A 19,908-nucleotide genomic window follows, 5' to 3' on the forward strand; every position below is an offset into this window, starting at 1 on the left:
GTGAGCCAAATGGAGTTGTTCTCCCACAAGAACCACTCGGCTGATGCTTCTTCAATATGCAATTCAGCAACATGCAGTGTTGCTTGATGGAATTAGCTCTTATACCAACATCTGTGTCTAGAGCCTTTGTGTTTAGGGCTAGGTGGAAACAACTTTGGCGCTGAAGTGGTTTCTGAATGTGGAGTTGGTGGCATGTGAAACCCGCCTGTGGAGCCTTCGTTTGTGTGGGATGCTCAACAAGCTGCCCTTCAGGACAATGCACTCAAATGGCATTAAGCACACTGTGCGAAATCGGAGTTTGCTTGAGAGCTGCCTGTCAGCCTGATGGTGTGTGAAGTCAGTGAGCCAAATGGAGTTGTTCTCCCACAAGAACCACTCGGCTGATGCTTCTTCAATATGCAATTCAGCAACATGCAGTGTTGCTTGATGGAATTAGCTCTTACAACAACATCTGCGTCTAGAGCCTTTGTATTTAGGGCTAGGTGGAAACGGCTTTGGCGCTGAAGTGGTTTCTGAATGTGGATTTGTTGGCATGTGAAACCCGCCTGTGGAGCCTTCGTTTGTGTGGGATGCTCACCAAGCTGCCCTTCAGGACAATGCACTCAAACGGCATTAAGCATAGTGTGTGAACACGTAGTTTGCTTGAGAGCTGCCTGTCAGCCTGATGGTGTGTGAAGTCAGTGAGCCAAATGGAGTTGTTCTCCCACAAGAACCACTCGGCTGATGCTTCTTCAATATGCAATTCAGCAACATGCAGTGTTGCTTGATGGAATTAGCTCTTACAGCAACATCTGCGTCTAGAGCCTTTGTATTTAGGGCTAGCTGAAAACGGCTTTGGCGCTCAAGTGGTTTCTGAATGTGGAGTTGGTGGCATGTGAAACCCGCCTGTGGAGCCTTCATTTGTGTGGGATGCTCACCAAGCTGCCCTTCAGGACAATGCACTCAAACGGCATTAAGCACACTGTGCGAAATCGGAGTTTGCTTGAGAGCTGCCTGTCAGCCTGATGGTGTGTGAAGTCAGTGAGCCAAATGGAGTTGTTCTCCCACAAGAACCACTCGGCTGATGCTTCTTCAATATGCAATTCAGCAACATGCAGTGTTGCTTGATGGAATTAGCTCTTAGAGCAACATCTGCGTCTAGAGCCTTTGTATTTAGGGCTAGCTGAAAACGGCTTTGGCGCTGAAGTGGTTTCTGAATGTGGATTTGTTGGCATGTGAAACCCGCCTGTGAAGCCTTCGTTTGTGTGGGATGCTAACCAACCTGCCCTTCAGGACAATGCACTCAACTGGCATTAAGCATAGTGTGTGAACACGTAGTTTGCTTGAGAGCTGCCTGTCAGCCTGATGGTGTGTGAAGTCAGTGAGACAAATGGAGTTGTTCTCCCACAAGAACCACTCGGCTGATGCTTCTTCAATATGCAATTCAGCAACATGCAGTATTGCTTGATGGAATTAACTCTTACAGCAACATCTGTGTCTAGAGCCTTTGTATTTAGGGCTAGCTGGAAACGGCTTTGGCGCTGAAGTGGTTTCTGAATGTGGAGTTGGTGGCATGTGAAACCCGCCTGTGGAGCCTTCGTTTGTGTGGGATGCTCACCAAGCTGCCCTTCAGGACAATGCACTCAACTGGCATTAAGCACACTGTGCGAAATCGGAGTTTGCTTGAGAGCTACGTGTCAGCCTGTTGGTGTGTGAAGTCAGTGAGCCAAATGGAGTTGTTCTCCCACAAGAACCACTCGGCTGATGCTTCTTCAATATGCAATTCAGCAACATGCAGTGTTGCTTGATGGAATTAGCTCTTACAGCAACATCTGCGTCTAGAGCCTTTGTACTTAGTGCTAGCTGAAAACGGCTTTGGCGCTGAAGTGGTTTCTGAATGTTGAGTTGGTGGCATGTGAAACCCGCCTGTGGAGCCTTCGTTTGTGTGGGATGCTCACCAACCTGCCCTTCAGGACAATGCACTCAAACGGCATTAAGCAAAGTGTGTGTACACGTAGTTTGCTTGAGAGCTGCCTGTCAGCCTGATGGTGTGTGAAGTCAGTGAGCCAAATGGAGTTGTTCTCTCACAAGAAGCTCTCAGCTGATGCTTCTTCAATATGCAATTCAGCAACATGCAGTGTTGCTTGATGGAATTAGCTCTTACAGCAACATCTGCGTCTAGAGTCTTTGTATTTAGAGCTAGCTGAAAACGGCTTTGGCGCTGAAGTGGTTTCTGAATGTGGAGTTGGTGGCATGTGAAACCCGCCTGTGGAGCCTTCGTTTGTGTGGGATGCTCACCAAGCTGCCCTTCAGCACAATGCACTCAAACGGCATTAAGCATAGTGTGTGAACACGTAGTTTGCTTGAGAGCTGCCTGTCAGCCTGATGGTGTGTGAAGTCAGTGAGCCAAATGGAGTTGTTCTCCCACAAGAAGCTCTCTGCTGATGCTTCTTGAATATGCAATTCAGCAACATGCAGTGTTGCTTGATGGAATTAGCTCTTACAGCAACATCTGCGTCTAGAGCCTTTGTATTTAGGGCTAGGCGAAAAGGGCTTTGGCGCTGAAGTGGTTTCTGAATGTGGAGTTGGTGGCATGTGAAACCCTCCTGTGGAGCCTTGGTTTGTGTGGGATGCTCACCAACCTGCCCTTCAGGACAATGCACTCAAACAGCATTAAGCATAGTGTGTGAACACGTAGTTTGCTTGAGAGCTGCCTGCCAGCCTGATGGTGTGTGAAGTCAGTGAGCCAAATGGAGTTGTTCTCCCACAAGAACCACTCGGCTGATGCTTCTTCAATATGCAATTCAGCAACATGCAGTGTTGCTTGATGGAATTAGCTCTTACAGCAACATCTGCGTCTAGAGTCTTTGTATTTAGGGCTAGCTGAAAACGGCTTTGGCGCTGAAGTGGTTTCTGAATGTGTAGTTGGTGGCATGTGAAACCCTCCTGTGGAGCCTTCGTTTGTGTGGGATGCTCAGCAACCTGCCCTTCAGGACAATGCACTCAAACGGCATTAAGCATAGTGTGTGAACACGTAGTTTGCTTGAGAGCTGCCTGTCAGCCTGATGGTGTGAGAAGTCAGTGAGCCAAATGGAGTTGTTCTCCCACAAGAACCACTCGGCTGATGCTTCTTCAATATGCAATTCATCAACATGCAGTGTTGCTTGATGGAATTAGCTCTTACAGCAACATCTGCGTCTAGAGCCTTTGTATTTAGGGCTAGGTGGAAACAGCTTTGGCGCTGAAGTGGTTTCTGAATGTGGAGTTGGTGGCATGTGAAACCCGCCTGTGGAGCCTTCGTTTGTGTGGGATGCTCACCAACCTGCCCTTCAGGACAATGCACTCAACTGGCATTAAGCACACTGTGCGAAATCGGAGTTTGCTTGAGAGCTGCCTTTCAGCCTGATGGTGTGTGAAGTCAGTGAGCCAAATGGAGTTGTTCTCCCACAAGAACCACTTGGCTGATGCTTCTTCAATATGCAATTCAGCAACCTGCAGTGTTGCTTGATGGAATTAGCTCTTACAGCAACATCTGTGTCTAGAGCCTTTGTATTTAGGGCTAGCTGAAAACGGCTTTGGCGCTGAAGTGGTTTCTGAATGTGGATTTGTTGGCATGTGAAACCCGCCTGTGGAGCCTTCGTTTGTGTGGGATGCTCACCAAGCTGCCCTTCAGGACAATGCACTCAAACGGCATTAAGCATAGTGTGTGAACACGTAGTTTGCTTGAGAGCTGCCTGTCAGCCTGATGGTGTGTGAAGTCAGTGAGCCAAATGGAGTTGTTCTCCCACAAGAACCACTCGGCTGATGCTTCTTCAATATGCAATTCAGCAACATGCAGTGTTGCTTGATGGAATTAGCTCTTACAGCAACATCTGCGTCTAGAGCCTTTGTATTTAGGGCTAGGTGGAAACGGCTTTGGCGCTGAAGTAGTTTCTGAATGTGGAGTTGGTGGCATGTGAAACCCGCCTGTGGAGCTTCGTTTGTGTGGGATGCTCACCAAGCTGCCCTTCAGGACAATGCACTCAAACGGCATTAAGCATAGTGTGTGAACACGTAGTTTGCTTGAGAGCTGCCTGTCAGCCTGATGGTGTGTGAAGTCAGTGAGCCAAATGGAGTTGTTCTCCCACAAGAACCACTCGGCTGATGCTTCTTCAATATGCAATTCAGCAACATGCAGTGTTGCTTGATGGAATTAGCTCTTACAGCAACATCTGCGTCTAGAGCCTTTGTATTTAGGGCTAGCTGAAAACGGCTTTGGCGCTCAAGTGGTTTCTGAATGTGGAGTTGGTGGCATGTGAAACCCGCCTGTGGAGCCTTCGTTTGTGTGGGATGCTCACCAAGCTGCCCTTCAGGACAATGCACTCAAACGGCATTAAGCATAGTGTGTGAACACGTAGTTTGCTTGAGACCTGCCTGTCAGCCTAATGGTGTGTGAAGTCAGTGAGCCAAATGGAGTTGTTCTCCCACAAGAACCACTCGGCTGATGCTTCTTCAATATGCAATTCAGCAACATGCAGTGTTGCTTGATGGAATTAACTCTTACAGCAACATCTGTGTCTAGAGCCTTTGTATTTAGGGCTAGGTGGAAACGACTTTGGCGCTGAAGTGGTTTCTGAATGTGGAGTTGGTGGCATGTGAAACCCGCCTGTGGAGCCTTCGTTTGTGTGGGATGCTCACCAAGCTGCCCTTCAGGACAATGCACTCAAACGGCATTAAGCATAGTGTGTGAACACGTAATTTGCTTGAGAGCTGCCTGTCAGCCTGATGGTGTGTGAAGTCAGTGAGCCAAATGGAGTTGTTCTCCCACAAGAACCACTCGGCTGATGCTTCTTCAATATGCAATTCAGCAACATGCAGTGTTGCTTGATGGAATTAACTCCTACAGCAACATCTGTGTCTAGAGCCTTTGTATTTAGGGCTAGGTGGAAACGACTTTGGCGCTGAAGTGGTTTCTGAATGTGGAGTTGGTGGCATGTGAAACCCGCCTGTGGAGCCTTCGTTTGTGTGGGATGCTCACCAAGCTGCCCTTCAGGACAATGCACTCAAACGGCATTAAGCATAGTGTGTGTACACGTAGTTTGCTTGAGAGCTGCCTGTCAGCCTGATGGTGTGTGAAGTCAGTGAGCCAAATGGAGTTGTTCTCCCACAAGAACCACTCGGCTGATGCTTCTTCAATATGCAATTCAGCAACATGTAGTGTTGCTTGATGGAATTACCTCTTAGAGCAACATCTGCGTCTAGAGCCTTTGTATTTAGGGCTAGCTGAAAAGGGCTTTGGCGCTGAAGTGGTTTCTGAATGTGGAGTTGGTGGCATGTGAAACCCGCCTGTGGAGCCTTCGTTTGTGTGGGATGCTCACCAAGCTGCCCTTCAGGACCATGCACTCAAACGGCATTAAGCATAGTGTGTGAACACGTAGTTTGCTTGAGAGCTGCCTGTCAGCCTGATGGTGTGTGAAGTCAGTGAGCCAAATGGAGTTGTTCTCCCACAAGAAGCTCTCGGCTGATGCTTCTTCAATATGCAATTCAGCAACATGCAGTGTTGCTTGATGGAATTAGCTCTTACAGCAACATCTGCGTCTAGAGCCTTTGTATTTAGGGCTAGGCGAAAAGGGCTTTGGCGCTGAAGTGGTTTCTGAATGTGGAGTTGGTGGCATGTGAAACCCTCCTGTGGAGCCTTGGTTTGTGTGGGATGCTCACCAACCTGCCCTTCAGGACAATGCACTCAAACGGCATTAAGCATAGTGTGTGAACACGTAGTTTGCTTGAGAGCTGCCTGTCAGCCTGATGGTGTGTGAAGTCAGTTAGCCAAATGGAGTTGTTCTCCCACAAGAACCAGTCGGCTGATGCTTCTTCAATATGCAATTCAGCAACATGCAGTGTTGCTTGATGGAATTAGCTCTTACAGCAACATCTGCGTTTAGAGCCTTTGTATTTAGGGCTAGCTGAAAACGGCTTTGGCGCTCAAGTGGTTTCTGAATGTGGAGTTGGTGGCATGTGAAACCCGCCTGTGGAGCCTTCGTTTGTGTGGGATGCTCACCAAGCTGCCCTTCAGGACAATGCACTCAACTGGCATTAAGCACACTTTGCGAAATCGGAGTTTGCTTGAGGGCTGCCTTTCAGCCTGATGGTGTGTGAAGTCAGTGAGCCAAATGGAGTTGTTCTCCCACAAGAACCACTCGGCTGATGCTTCTTCAATATGCCCTTCACCAACATGCATTGTTGCTTGATGGAATTATCTCTTGCAGCAACATCTGCCTCTAGAGCGTTTGTATTTAGGGCTAGCTTAAAACGGCTTTGGCGCTGAAGTGGTTTCTGAATGTGGAGTTGGTGGCATGTGAAACCCGCCTGTGGAGCCTTCGTTTGTGTGGGATGCTCACCAAGCTGCCCTTCAGGACAATGCACTCAAACGGCATTAAGCACACTATTCGAAATCGGAGTTTGCTTGAGAGCTGCCTGTCAGCCTGATGGTGTGTGAAGTCAGTGAGCCAAATGGAGTTGTTCTCCCACAAGAACCACTCGGCTGATGCTTCTTCAATATGCAATTCAGCAACATGCAGTGTTGCTTGATGGAATTAGCTCTTACAGCAACATCTGCGTCTAGAGCCTTTGTATTTAGAGCTAGCTGAAAACGGCTTTGGCGCTGAAGTGGTTTCTGAATGTGTAGTTGGTGGCATGTGAAACCCGCCTGTGGAGCCTTCGTTTGTGTGGGATGCTCACCAACCTGCCCTTCAGGACCATGCACTCAAACGGCATAAAGCATAGTGTGTGAACACGTAGTTTGCTTGAGAGCTGCCTGTCAGCCTGATGGTGTGTGAAGTCAGTGAGCCAAATGGAGTTGTTCTCCCACAAGAACCACTCGGCTGATGCTTCTTCAATATGCAATTCAGCAACATGCAGTGTTGCTTGATGGAATTAGCTCTTACAGCAACATCTGCGTCTAGAGCCTTTGTATTTAGAGCTAGCTGAAAGGGCTTTGGCGCTGAAGTGGTTTCTGAATGTGGAGTTGGTGGCATGTGAAACCCTCCCGTGGAGCCTTCGTTTGTGTGGGATGCTCACCAACCTGCCCTTCAGGACAATGCACTCAAAAGGCATTAAGCATAGTGTTTGAACACGTAGTTTGCTTGAGAGCTGCCTGTCAGCCTGATGGTGTGTGAAGTCAGTGAGCCAAATGGAGTTGTTCTCCCACAAGAAGCTCTCTGCTGATGCTTCTTCAATATGCAATTCAGCAACATGCAGTGTTGCTTGATGGAATTAGCTCTTAGAGCAACATCTGCGTCTAGAGCCTTTGTATTTAGGGCTAGCTGAAAAGGGCTTTGGCGCTGAAGTGGTTTCTGAATGTGGAGTTGGTGGCATGTGAAACCCGCGTGTGGAGCCTTGGTTTGTGTGGGATGCTCACCAACCTGCCCTTCAGGACCATGCACTCAAACGGCATTAAGCATAGTGTGTGAACACGTAGTTTGCTTGAGAGCTGCCTGTCAGCCTGATGGTGTGTGAAATCAGTGAGCCAAATGGAGTTGTTCTCCCACAAGAACCACTCGGCTGATGCTTCTTCAATATGCAATTCAGCAACATGCAGTGTTGCTTGATGGAATTAGCTCTTACAGCAACATCTGCGTCTAGAGCCTTTGTATTTAGGGCTAGCTGAAAACGGCTTTGGCGCTGAAGTGGTTTCTGAATGTGGAGTTGGTGGCATGTGAAACCCGCCTGTGGAGCCTTCGTTTGTGTGAGATGCTCACCAAGCTGCCCTTCAGGACAATGCACTCAAACGGCATTAAGCATAGTGTGTGAACACGTAGTTTGCTTGAGAGCTGCCTGTCAGCCTGATGGTGTGTGAAGTCAGTGAGCCAAATGGAGTTGTTCTCCCACAAGAACCACTCGGCTGATGCTTCTTCAATATGCAATTCAGCAACATGCAGTGTTGCTTGATGGAATTAGCTCTTACAGCAACATCTGCGTCTAGAGTCTTTGTATTTAGAGCTAGCTGAAAACGGCTTTGGCGCTGAAGTGGTTTCTGAATGTGTAGTTGGTGGCATGTGAAACCCTCCTGTGGAGCCTTGTTTTGTGTGGGATGCTCAGCAACCTGCCCTTCAGGACAATGCACTCAAACGGCATTAAGCATAGTGTGTGAACACGTAGTTTGCTTGAGAGCTGCCTGTCAGCCTGATGGTGTGAGAAGTCAGTGAGCCAAATGGAGTTGTTCTCCCACAAGAACCACTCGGCTGATGCTTCTTCAATATGCAATTCAGCAACATGCAGTGTTGCTTGATGGAATTAGCTCTTACAGCAACATCTGCGTCTAGAGCCTTTGTATTTAGGGCTAGGTGGAAACAGCTTTGGCGCTGAAGTGGTTTCTGAATGTGGAGTTGGTGGCATGTGAAACCCGCCTGTGGAGCCTTCGTTTGTGTGGGATGCTCACCAACCTGCCCTTCAGGACAATGCACTCAAACGGCATTAAGCACACTATTCGAAATCGGAGTTTGCTTGAGAGCTGCCTGTCAGCCTGATGGTGTGTGAAGTCAGTGAGCCAAATGGAGTTGTTCTCCCACAAGAACCACTCGGCTGATGCTTCTTCAATATGCAATTCAGCAACATGCAGTGTTGCTTGATGGAATTAGCTCTTACAGCAACATCTGCGTCTAGAGCCTTTGTATTTAGAGCTAGCTGAAAACGACTTTGGCGCTGAAGTGGTTTCTGAATGTGTAGTTGGTGGCATGTGAAACCCGCCTGTGGAGCCTTCGTTTGTGTGGGATGCTCACCAACCTGCCCTTCAGGACCATGCACTCAAACGGCATAAAGCATAGTGTGTGAACACGTAGTTTGCTTGAGAGCTGCCTGTCAGCCTGATGGTGTGTGAAGTCAGTGAGCCAAATGGAGTTGTTCTCCCACAAGAACCACTCGGCTGATGCTTCTTCAATATGCAATTCAGCAACATGCAGTGTTGCTTGATGGAATTAGCTCTTACAGCAACATCTGCGTCTAGAGCCTTTGTATTTAGAGCTAGCTGAAAGGGCTTTGGCGCTGAAGTGGTTTCTGAATGTGTAGTTGGTGGCATGTGAAACCCTCCCGTGGAGCCTTCGTTTGTGTGGGATGCTCACCAACCTGCCCTTCAGGACAATGCACTCAAATGGCATTAAGCATAGTGTTTGAACACGTAGTTTGCTTGAGAGCTGCCTGTCAGCCTGATGGTGTGTGAAGTCAGTGAGCCAAATGGAGTTGTTCTCCCACAAGAAGCTCTCTGCTGATGCTTCTTCAATATGCAATTCAGCAACATGCAGTGTTGCTTGATGGAATTAGCTCTTACAGCAACATCTGCGTCTAGAGCCTTTGTATTTAGGGCTAGGCGAAAAGGGCTTTGGCGCTGAAGTGGTTTCTGAATGTGGAGTTGGTGGCATGTGAAACCCTCCTGTGGAGCCTTGGTTTGTGTGGGATGCTCACCAACCTGCCCTTCAGGACCATGCACTCAAATGGCATTAAGCATAGTGTGTGAACACGTAGTTTGCTTGAGAGCTGCCTGTCAGCCTGATGGTGTGTGAAATCAGTGAGCCAAATGGAGTTGTTCTCCCACAAGAACCACTCGGCTGATGCTTCTTCAATATGCAATTCAGCAACATGCAGTGTTGCTTGATGGAATTAGCTCTTAGAGCAACATCTGCGTCTAGAGCCTTTGTATTTAGGGCTAGCTGAAAACGGCTTTGGCGCTGAAGTGGTTTCTGAATGTGGAGTTGGTGGCATGTGAAACCCGCCTGTGGAGCCTTCGTTTGTGTGAGATGCTCACCAAGCTGCCCTTCAGGACAATGCACTCAAACGGCATTAAGCATAGTGTGTGAACACATAGTTTGCTTGAGAGCTGCCTGTCAGCCTGATGGTGTGTGAAGTCAGTGAGCCAAATGGAGTTGTTCTCCCACAAGAACCACTCGGCTGATGCTTCTTCAATATGCAATTCAGCAACATGCAGTGTTGCTTGATGGAATTAGCTCTTACAGCAACATCTGCGTCTAGAGCCTTTGTATTTAGAGCTAGCTGAAAGGGCTTTGGCGCTGAAGTGGTTTCTGAATGTGTAGTTGGTGGCATGTGAAACCCTCCCGTGGAGCCTTCGTTTGTGTGGGATGCTCACCAACCTGCCCTTCAGGACAATGCACTCAAATGGCATTAAGCATAGTGTTTGAACACGTAGTTTGCTTGAGAGCTGCCTGTCAGCCTGATGGTGTGTGAAGTCAGTGAGCCAAATGGAGTTGTTCTCCCACAAGAAGCTCTCTGCTGATGCTTCTTCAATATGCAATTCAGCAACATGCAGTGTTGCTTGATGGAATTAGCTCTTACAGCAACATCTGCGTCTAGAGCCTTTGTATTTAGGGCTAGGCGAAAAGGGCTTTGGCGCTGAAGTGGTTTCTGAATGTGGAGTTGGTGGCATGTGAAACCCTCCTGTGGAGCCTTGGTTTGTGTGGGATGCTCACCAACCTGCCCTTCAGGACCATGCACTCAAATGGCATTAAGCATAGTGTGTGAACACGTAGTTTGCTTGAGAGCTGCCTGTCAGCCTGATGGTGTGTGAAATCAGTGAGCCAAATGGAGTTGTTCTCCCACAAGAACCACTCGGCTGATGCTTCTTCAATATGCAATTCAGCAACATGCAGTGTTGCTTGATGGAATTAGCTCTTAGAGCAACATCTGCGTCTAGAGCCTTTGTATTTAGGGCTAGCTGAAAACGGCTTTGGCGCTGAAGTGGTTTCTGAATGTGGAGTTGGTGGCATGTGAAACCCGCCTGTGGAGCCTTCGTTTGTGTGAGATGCTCACCAAGCTGCCCTTCAGGACAATGCACTCAAACGGCATTAAGCATAGTGTGTGAACACATAGTTTGCTTGAGAGCTGCCTGTCAGCCTGATGGTGTGTGAAGTCAGTGAGCCAAATGGAGTTGTTCTCCCACAAGAACCACTCGGCTGATGCTTCTTCAATATGCAATTCAGCAACATGCAGTGTTGCTTGATGGAATTAGCTCTTACAGCAACATCTGCGTCTAGAGTCTTTGTATTTAGAGCTAGCTGAAAACGGCTTTGGCGCTGAAGTGGTTTCTGAATGTGTAGTTGGTGGCATGTGAAACCCTCCTGTGGAGCCTTGTTTTGTGTGGGATGCTCAGCAACCTGCCCTTCAGGACAATGCACTCAAACGGCATTAAGCATAGTGTGTGAACACGTAGTTTGCTTGAGAGCTGCCTGTCAGCCTGATGGTGTGAGAAGTCAGTGAGCCAAATGGAGTTGTTCTCCCACAAGAACCACTCGGCTGATGCTTCTTCAATATGCAATTCAGCAACATGCAGTGTTGCTTGATGGAATTAGCTCTTACAGCAACATCTGCGTCTAGAGCCTTTGTATTTAGGGCTAGGTGGAAACAGCTTTGGCGCTGAAGTGGTTTCTGAATGTGGAGTTGGTGGCATGTGAAACCCGCCTGTGGAGCCTTCGTTTGTGTGGGATGCTCACCAACCTGCCCTTCAGGACAATGCACTCAACTGGCATTAAGCACACTGTGCGAAATCGGAGTTTGCTTGAGAGCTGCCTGCCAGCCTGATGGTGTGTGAAGTCAGTGAGCCAAATGGAGTTGTTCTCCCACAAGAACCACTTGGCTAATGCTTCTTCAATATGCAATTCAGCAACATGCAGTGTTGCTTGATGGAATTAGCTCTTACAGCAACATCTGCGTCTAGAACCTTTGTATTTAGGGCTAGCTGAAAACGGCTTTGGCGCTGAAGTGGTTTCTGAATGTGGAGTTGGTGGCATGTGAAACCCGCCTGTGGAGCCTTCGTTTGTGTGGGATGCTCACCAAGCTGCCCTTCAGGACAATGCACTCAAACGGCATTAAGCATAGTGTGTGAACACGTAGTTTGCTTGAGAGCTGCCTGTCAGCCTGATGGTGTGTGAAGTCAGTGAGCCAAATGGAGTTGTTCTCCCACAAGAACCACTCGGCTGATGCTTCTTCAATATGCAATTGAGCAACATGCAGTGTTGCTTGATGGAATTAGCTCTTACAGCAACATCTGCGTCTAGAGCCTTTGTATTTAGGGCTAGGTGGAAACGGCTTTGGCGCTGAAGTGGTTTCTGAATGTGGAGTTGGTGGCATGTGAAACCCGCCTGTTGAGCTTCGTTTGTGTGGGATGCTCACCAAGCTGCCCTTCAGGACAATGCACTCAAACGGTATTAAGCATAGTGTGTGAACACGTAGTTTGCTTGAGACCTGCCTGTCAGCCTAATGGTGTGTGAAGTCAGTGAGCCAAATGGAGTTGTTCTCCCACAAGAACCACTCGGCTGATGCTTCTTCAATATGCAATTCAGCAACATGCAGTGTTGCTTGATGGAATTAGCTCTTACAGCAACATCTGCGTCTAGAGCCTTTGTATTTAGGGCTAGCTGAAAACGGCTTTGGCGCTCAAGTGGTTTCTGAATGTGGAGTTGGTGGCATGTGAAACCCGTCTGTGGAGCCTTCGTTTGTGTGGGATGCTCACCAACCTGCCCTTCAGGACAATGCACTCAAACGGCATTAAGCATAGTGTGTGAACACGTAGTTTGCTTGAGAGCTGCCTGTCAGCCTGATGGTGTGTGAAGTCAGTGAGCCAAATGGAGTTGTTCTCCCACAAGAACCACTCGGCTGATGCTTCTTCAATATGCAATTCAGCAACATGCAGTGTTGCTTGATGGAATTAGCTCTTACAGCAACATCTGCGTCTAGAGCCTTTGTATTTAGGGCTAGGCGAAAAGGGCTTTGGCGCTGAAGTGGTTTCTGAATGTGGAGTTGGTGGCATGTGAAACCCGCCTGTGGAGCCTTCGTTTGTGTGGGATGCTCACCAAGCTGCCCTTCAGGACAATGCACTCAAACGGCATTAAGCATAGTGTGTGAACACGTAGTTTGCTTGAGACCTGCCTGTCAGCCTAATGGTGTGTGAAGTCAGTGAGCCAAATGGAGTTGTTCTCCCACAAGAACCACTCGGCTGATGCTTCTTCAATATGCAATTCAGCAACATGCAGTGTTGCTTGATGGAATTAACTCTTACAGCAACATCTGCGTCTAGAGCCTTTGTATTTAGGGCTAGGTGGAAACGACTTTGGCGCTGAAGTGGTTTCTGAATGTGGAGTTGGTGGCATGTGAAACCCGCCTGTGGAGCCTTCGTTTGTGTGGGATGCTCACCAACCTGCCCTTCAGGACAATGCACTCAAACGGCATTAAGCATAGTGTGTGAACACGTAGTTTGCTTGAGAGCTGCCTGTCAGCCTGATGGTGTGTGAAGTCAGTGAGCCAAATGGAGTTGTTCTCCCACAAGAACCACTCGGCTGATGCTTCTTCAATATGCAATTCAGCAACATGCAGTGTTGCTTGATGGAATTAACTCCTACAGCAACATCTGTGTCTAGAGCCTTTGTATTTAGGGCTAGGCGAAAAGGGCTTTGGCGCTGAAGTGGTTTCTGAATGTGGAGTTGGTGGCATGTGAAACCCGAGTGTGGAGCCTTCGTTTGTGTGGGATGCTCACCAAGCTGCCCTTCAGGACAATGCACTCAAACGGCATTAAGCATAGTGTGTGTACACGTAGTTTGCTTGAGAGCTGCCTGTCAGCCTGATGGTGTGTGAAGTCAGTGAGCCAAATGGAGTTGTTCTCCCACAAGAACCACTCGGCTGATGCTTCTTCAATATGCAATTCAGCAACATGTAGTGTTGCTTGATGGAATTACCTCTTAGAGCAACATCTGCGTCTAGAGTCTTTGTATTTAGGGCTAGCTGAAAAGGGCTTTGGCGCTGAAGTGGTTTCTGAATGTGGAGTTGGTGGCATGTGAAACCCGCCTGTGGAGCCTTCGTTTGTGTGGGATGCTCACCAAGCTGCCCTTCAGGACCATGCACTCAAACGGCATTAAGCATAGTGTGTGAACACGTAGTTTGCTTGAGAGCTGCCTGTCAGCCTGATGGTGTGTGAAGTCAGTGAGCCAAATGGAGTTGTTCTCCCACAAGAAGCTCTCGGCTGATGCTTCTTCAATATGCAATTCAGCAACATGCAGTGTTGCTTGATGGAATTAGCTCTTACAGCAACATCTGCGTCTAGAGCCTTTGTATTTAGGGCTAGGCGAAAAGGGCTTTGGCGCTGAAGTGGTTTCTGAATGTGGAGTTGGTGGCATGTGAAACCCTCCTGTGGAGCCTTGGTTTGTGTGGGATGCTCACCAACCTGCCCTTCAGGACAATGCACTCAAACGGCATTAAGCATAGTGTGTGAACACGTAGTTTGCTTGAGAGCTGCCTGTCAGCCTGATGGTGTGTGAAGTCAGTTAGCCAAATGGAGTTGTTCTCCCACAAGAACCACTCGGCTGATGCTTCTTCAATATGCAATTCAGCAACATGCAGTGTTGCTTGATGGAATTAGCTCTTACAGCAACATCTGCGTCTAGAGCCTTTGTATTTAGGGCTAGCTGAAAACGGCTTTGGCGCTGAAGTGCTTTCTGAATGTGGAGTTGGTGGCATGTGAAACCCGCCTGTGGAGCCTTCGTTTGTGTGGGATGCTCACCAAGCTGCCCTTCAGGACAATGCACTCAAACGGCATTAAGCATAGTGTGTGAACACGTAGTTTGCTTGAGAGCTGCCTGTCAGCCTGATGGTGTGTGAAGTCAGTGAGCCAAATGGAGTTGTTCTCCCACAAGAACCACTCGGCTGATGCTTCTTCAATATGCAATTCAGCAACATGCAGTGTTGCTTGATGGAATTAGCTCTTACAGCAACATCTGCGTCTAGAGTCTTTGTATTTAGAGCTAGCTGAAAACGGCTTTGGCGCTGAAGTGGTTTCTGAATGTGGAGTTGGTGGCATGTGAAACCCTCCTGTGGAGCCTTGGTTTGTGTGGGATGCTCACCAACCTGCCCTTCAGGACAATGCACTCAAACGGCATTAAGCATAGTGTGTGAACACGTAGTTTGCTTGATAGCTGCCTGTCAGCCTGATGGTGTGTGAAGTCAGTGAGCCAAATGGAGTTGTTCTCCCACAAGAACCACTCGGCTGATGCTTCTTCAATATGCAATTCAGCAACATGCAGTGTTGCTTGATGGAATTAGCTCTTACAGCAACATCTGCGTCTAGAGCCTTTGTATTTAGGGCTAGGTGGAAACGGCTTTGGCGCTGAAGTGGTTTCTGAATGTGGAGTTGGTGGCATGTGAAACCCGCCTGTGGAGCCTTCGTTTGTGTGGGATGCTCACCAACCTGCCCTTCAGGACAATGCACTCAACTGGCATTAAGCACACTTTGCGAAATCGGAGTTTGCTTGAGGGCTGCCTTTCAGCCTGATGGTGTGTGAAGTCAGTGAGCCAAATGGAGTTGTTCTCCCACAAGAACCACTCGGCTGATGCTTCTTCAATATGCCCTTCACCAACATGCATTGTTGCTTGATGGAATTATCTCTTGCAGCAACATCTGCCTCTAGAGCCTTTGCATTTAGGGCTAGCTGAAAACGGCTTTGGCGCTGAAGTGGTTTCTGAATGTGGAGTTGGTGGCATGTGAAACCCGCCTGTGGAGCCTTCGTTTGTGTGGGATGCTCACCAAGCTGCCCTTCAGGACCATGCACTCAAACGGCATTAAGCATAGTGTGTGAACACGTAGTTTGCTTGAGAGCTGCCTGTCAGCCTGATGGAGTGTGAAGTCAGTGAGCCAAATGGAGTTGTTCTCCCACAAGAAGCTCTCGGCTGATGCTTCTTCAATATGCAATTCAGCAACATGCACTGTTGCTTGATGGAATTAGCTCTTACAGCAACATCTGCGTCTAGAGCCTTTGTATTTAGGGCTAGGCGAAAAGGGCTTTGGCGCTGAAGTGGTTTCTGAATGTGGAGTTGGTGGCATGTGAAACCCTCCTGTGGAGCCTTCGTTTGTGTGGGATGCTCACCAACATGCCCTTCAGGACAATGCACTCAAACGGCATTAAGCATAGTGTGTGAACACGTAGTTTGCTTGAGAGCTGCCTGTCAGCCTGATGGTGTGTGAAGTCAGTGAGCCAAATGGAGTTGTTCTCCCACAAGAACCACTCGGCTGATGCTTCTTCAATATGCAATTCAGCAACATGCAGTGTTGCTTGATGGAATTAGCTCTTACAGCAACATCTGCGTCTAGAGCCTTTGTATTTAGGGCTAGCTGAAAACGGCTTTGGCGCTCAAGTGGTTTCTGAATGTGGAGTTGGTGGCATGTGAAACCCGCCTGTGGAGCCTTCGTTTGTGTGAGATGCTCACCAAGCTGCCCTTCAGGACAATGCACTCAAACGGCATTAAGCATAGTGTGTGAACACGTAGTTTGCTTGAGAGCTGCCTGTCAGCCTGATGGTGTGTGAAGTCAGTGAGCCAAATGGAGTTGTTCTCCCGCAAGAACCACTCGGCTGATGCTTCTTCAATATGCAATTCAGCAACATGCAGTGTTGCTTGATGGAATTAGCTCTTACAGCAACATCTGCGTCTAGAGTCTTTGTATTTAGAGCTAGCTGAAAACGGCTTTGGCGCTGAAGTGGTTTCTGAATGTGGAGTTGGTGGCATGTGAAACCCTCCTGTGGAGCCTTGGTTTGTGTGGGATGCTCACCAAGCTGCCCTTCAGGACAATGCACTCAAACGGCATTAAGCATAGTGTGTGAACACGTAGTTTGCTTGAGAGCTGCCTTTCAGCCTGATGGTGTGTGAAGTCAGTGAGCCAAATGGAGTTGTTCTCTCACAAGAACCACTCGGCTGATTCTTCTTCAATATGCCCTTCACCAACATGCATTGTTGCTTGATGGAATTATCTCTTGCAGCAACATCTGCCTCTAGAGCCTTTGTATTTAGGGCTAGCTGAAAAGGGCTTTGGCGCTGAACTGGTTTCTGAATGTGGAGTTGGTGGCATGTGAAACCCGCCTGTGGAGCCTTGGTTTGTGTGGGATGCTCACCAAGCTGCCCTTCAGGACCATGCACTCAAACGGCATTAAGCATAGTGTGTGAACACGTAGTTTGCTTGAGAGCTGCCTGTCAGCCTGATGGAGTGTGAAGTCAGTGAGCCAAATGGAGTTGTTCTCCCACAAGAAGCTCTCGGCTGATGCTTCTTCAATATGCAATTCAGCAACATGCAGTGTTGCTTGATGGAATTAGCTCTTACAGCAACATCTGCGTCTAGAGCCTTTGTATTTAGGGCTAGCTGAAAACGGCTTTGGCGCTGAAGTGGTTTCTGAATGTGGAGTTGGTGGCATGTGAAACCCGCCTGTGGAGCCTTGGTTTGTGTGGGATGCTCACCAAGCTGCCCTTCAGGACAATGCACTCAAATGCCTTTAAGCACACTGTGAAAATCGGAGTTTGCTTGAGAGCTGCCTGTCAGCCTGATGGTGTGTGAAGTCAGTGAGCCAAATGGAGTTGTTCTCCCACAAGAACCACTCGGCTGATGCTTCTTCAATATGCAATTCAGCAACATGCAGTGTTGCTTGATGGAATTAGCTCTTACAGCAACATCTGCGTCTAGAGCCTTTGTATTTAGGGCTAGCTGAAAACGGCTTTGGCGCTGAAGTGGTTTCTGAATGTGGAGTTGGTGGCATGTGAAACCCGCTTGTGGAGCCTTCGTTTGTGTGGGATGCTCACCAAGCTGCCCTTCAGGACCATGCACTCAAACGGCATTAAGCATAGTGTGTGAACACGTAGTTTGCTTGAGAGCTGCCTGTCAGCCTGATGGTGTGTGAAGTCAGTGAGCCAAATGGAATTGTTCTCCCACAAGAAGCTCTCGGCTGATGCTTCTTCAATATGCAATTCATCAACATGCAGTGTTGCTTGATGGAATTAGCTCTTACAGCAACATCTGCGTCTAGAGCCTTTGTATTTAGGGCTAGGTGGAAACGGCTTTGGCGCTGAAGTGGTTTCTGAATGTGGAGTTGGTGGCATGTGAAACCCGCCTGTGGAGCCTTCGTTTGTGTGGGATGCTCACCAACCTGCTCTTCAGGACAATGCACTCAACTGGCATTAAGCACACTTTGCGAAATCGGAGTTTGCTTGAGGGCTGCCTTTCAGCCTGATGGTGTGTGAAGTCAGTGAGCCAAATGGAGTTGTTCTCCCACAAGAACCACTCGGCTGATGCTTCTTCAATATGCACTTCACCAACATGCATTGTTGCTTGATGGAATTAGCTATTACAGCAACATCTGCCTCTAGAGCCTTTGTATTTAGGGCTAGCTGAAAAGGGCTTTGGCGCTGAAGTGGTTTCTGAATGTGGAGTTGGTGGCATGTGAAACCCGCCTGTGGAGCCTTCGTTTGTGTGGGATGCTCACCAAGCTGCCCTTCAGGACAATGCACTCAAACGGCATTAAGCATAGTGTGTGAACACGTAGTTTGCTTGAGAGCTGCCTGTCAGCCTGATGGTGTGTGAAGTCAGTGAGCCAAATGGAGTTGTTCTCCCACAAGAACCACTCGGCTGATGCTTCTTCAATATGCAATTCAGCAACATGCAGTGTTGCTTGATGGAATTAGCTCTTACAGCAACATCTGCGTCTAGAGCCTTTGTATTTAGAGCTAGCTGAAAACGGCTTTGGCGCTGAAGTGGTTTCTGAATGTGGAGTTGGTGGCATGTGAAACCCGCCTGTGGAGCCTTCGTTTGTGTGGGATGCTCACCAAGCTGCCCTTCAGGACAATGCACTCAAACGGCATTAAGCATAGTGTGTGAACACGTAGTTTGCTTGAGAGCTGCCTGTCAGCCTGATGGTGTGTGAAGTCAGTGAGCCAAATGGAGTTGTTCTCTCACAAGAACCACTCGGCTGATGCTTCTTCAATATGCAATTCAGCAACATGCAGTGTTGCTTGATGGAATTAGCTCTTACAGCAACATCTGCGTCTAGAGCCTTTGTATTTAGGGCTAGCTGAAAACGGCTTTGGCGCTCAAGTGGTTTCTGAATGTGGAGTTGGTGGCATGTGAAACCCGAGTGTGGAGCCTTCGTTTGTGTGGGATGCTCACCAAGCTGCCCTTCAGGACAATGCACTCAAATGGCATTGAGCACACTGTGCGAAATAAGAGTTTGCTTGAGAGCTGCCTGTCAGCCTGATGGTGTGTGAAGTCAGTGAGCCAAATGGAGTTGTTCTCCCACAAGAACCACTCGGCTGATTCTTCTTCAATATGTAATTCAGCAACATGCAGTGTTGCTTGATGGAATTAGCTCTTACAGCAACATCTGCATCTAAAGCCTTTGTATTTAGGCTAGGTGGAAATGGCTTTGGCGCTCAAGTGGTTTCTGAATGTGGATTTGTTGGCATGTGAAACCCGCCTGTGAAGCCTTCGTTTGTGTGGGATGCTCACCAAGCTGCCCTTCAGGACAATGCACTCAAACGGCATTAAGCATAGTGTGTGAACACGTAGTTTGCTTGAGAGCTGCCTGTCAGCCTGATGGTGTGTGAAGTCAGTGAGCCAAATGGAGTTGTTCTCCCACAAGAACCACTCGGCTGATGCTTGTTCAATATGCAATTCAGCAACATGCAGTGTTGCTTGATGGAACTAACTCTTACAGCCAAATCTGCGTCTAGAGTCTTTGTATTTAGGGCTAGCTGAAAACGGCTTTGGCGCTGAAGTGGTTTCTGAATGTGGAGTTGGTGGCATGTGAAACCCGAGTGTGGAGCCTTCGTTTGTGTGGGATGCTCACCAAGCTGCCCTTCAGGACAATGCACTCAAATGGCATTGAGCACACTGTGCGAAATCGGAGTTTGCTTGAGAGCTGCCTGTCAGCCTGATGGTGTGTGAAGTCAGTGAGCCAAATGGAGTTGTTCTCCCACAAGAACCACTCGGCTGATTCTTCTTCAATATGTAATTCAGCAACATGCAGTGTTGCTTGATGGAATTAGCTCTTACAGCAACATCTGCATCTAAAGCCTTTGTATTTAGGCTAGGTGGAAATGGCTTTGGCGCTCAAGTGGTTTCTGAATGTGGATTTGTTGGCATGT

This window comes from Ochotona princeps, chromosome 16 (genome assembly GCF_030435755.1).
Source record: "Ochotona princeps isolate mOchPri1 chromosome 16, mOchPri1.hap1, whole genome shotgun sequence".
NCBI classification, from domain to species: domain Eukaryota; kingdom Metazoa; phylum Chordata; class Mammalia; order Lagomorpha; family Ochotonidae; genus Ochotona; species Ochotona princeps.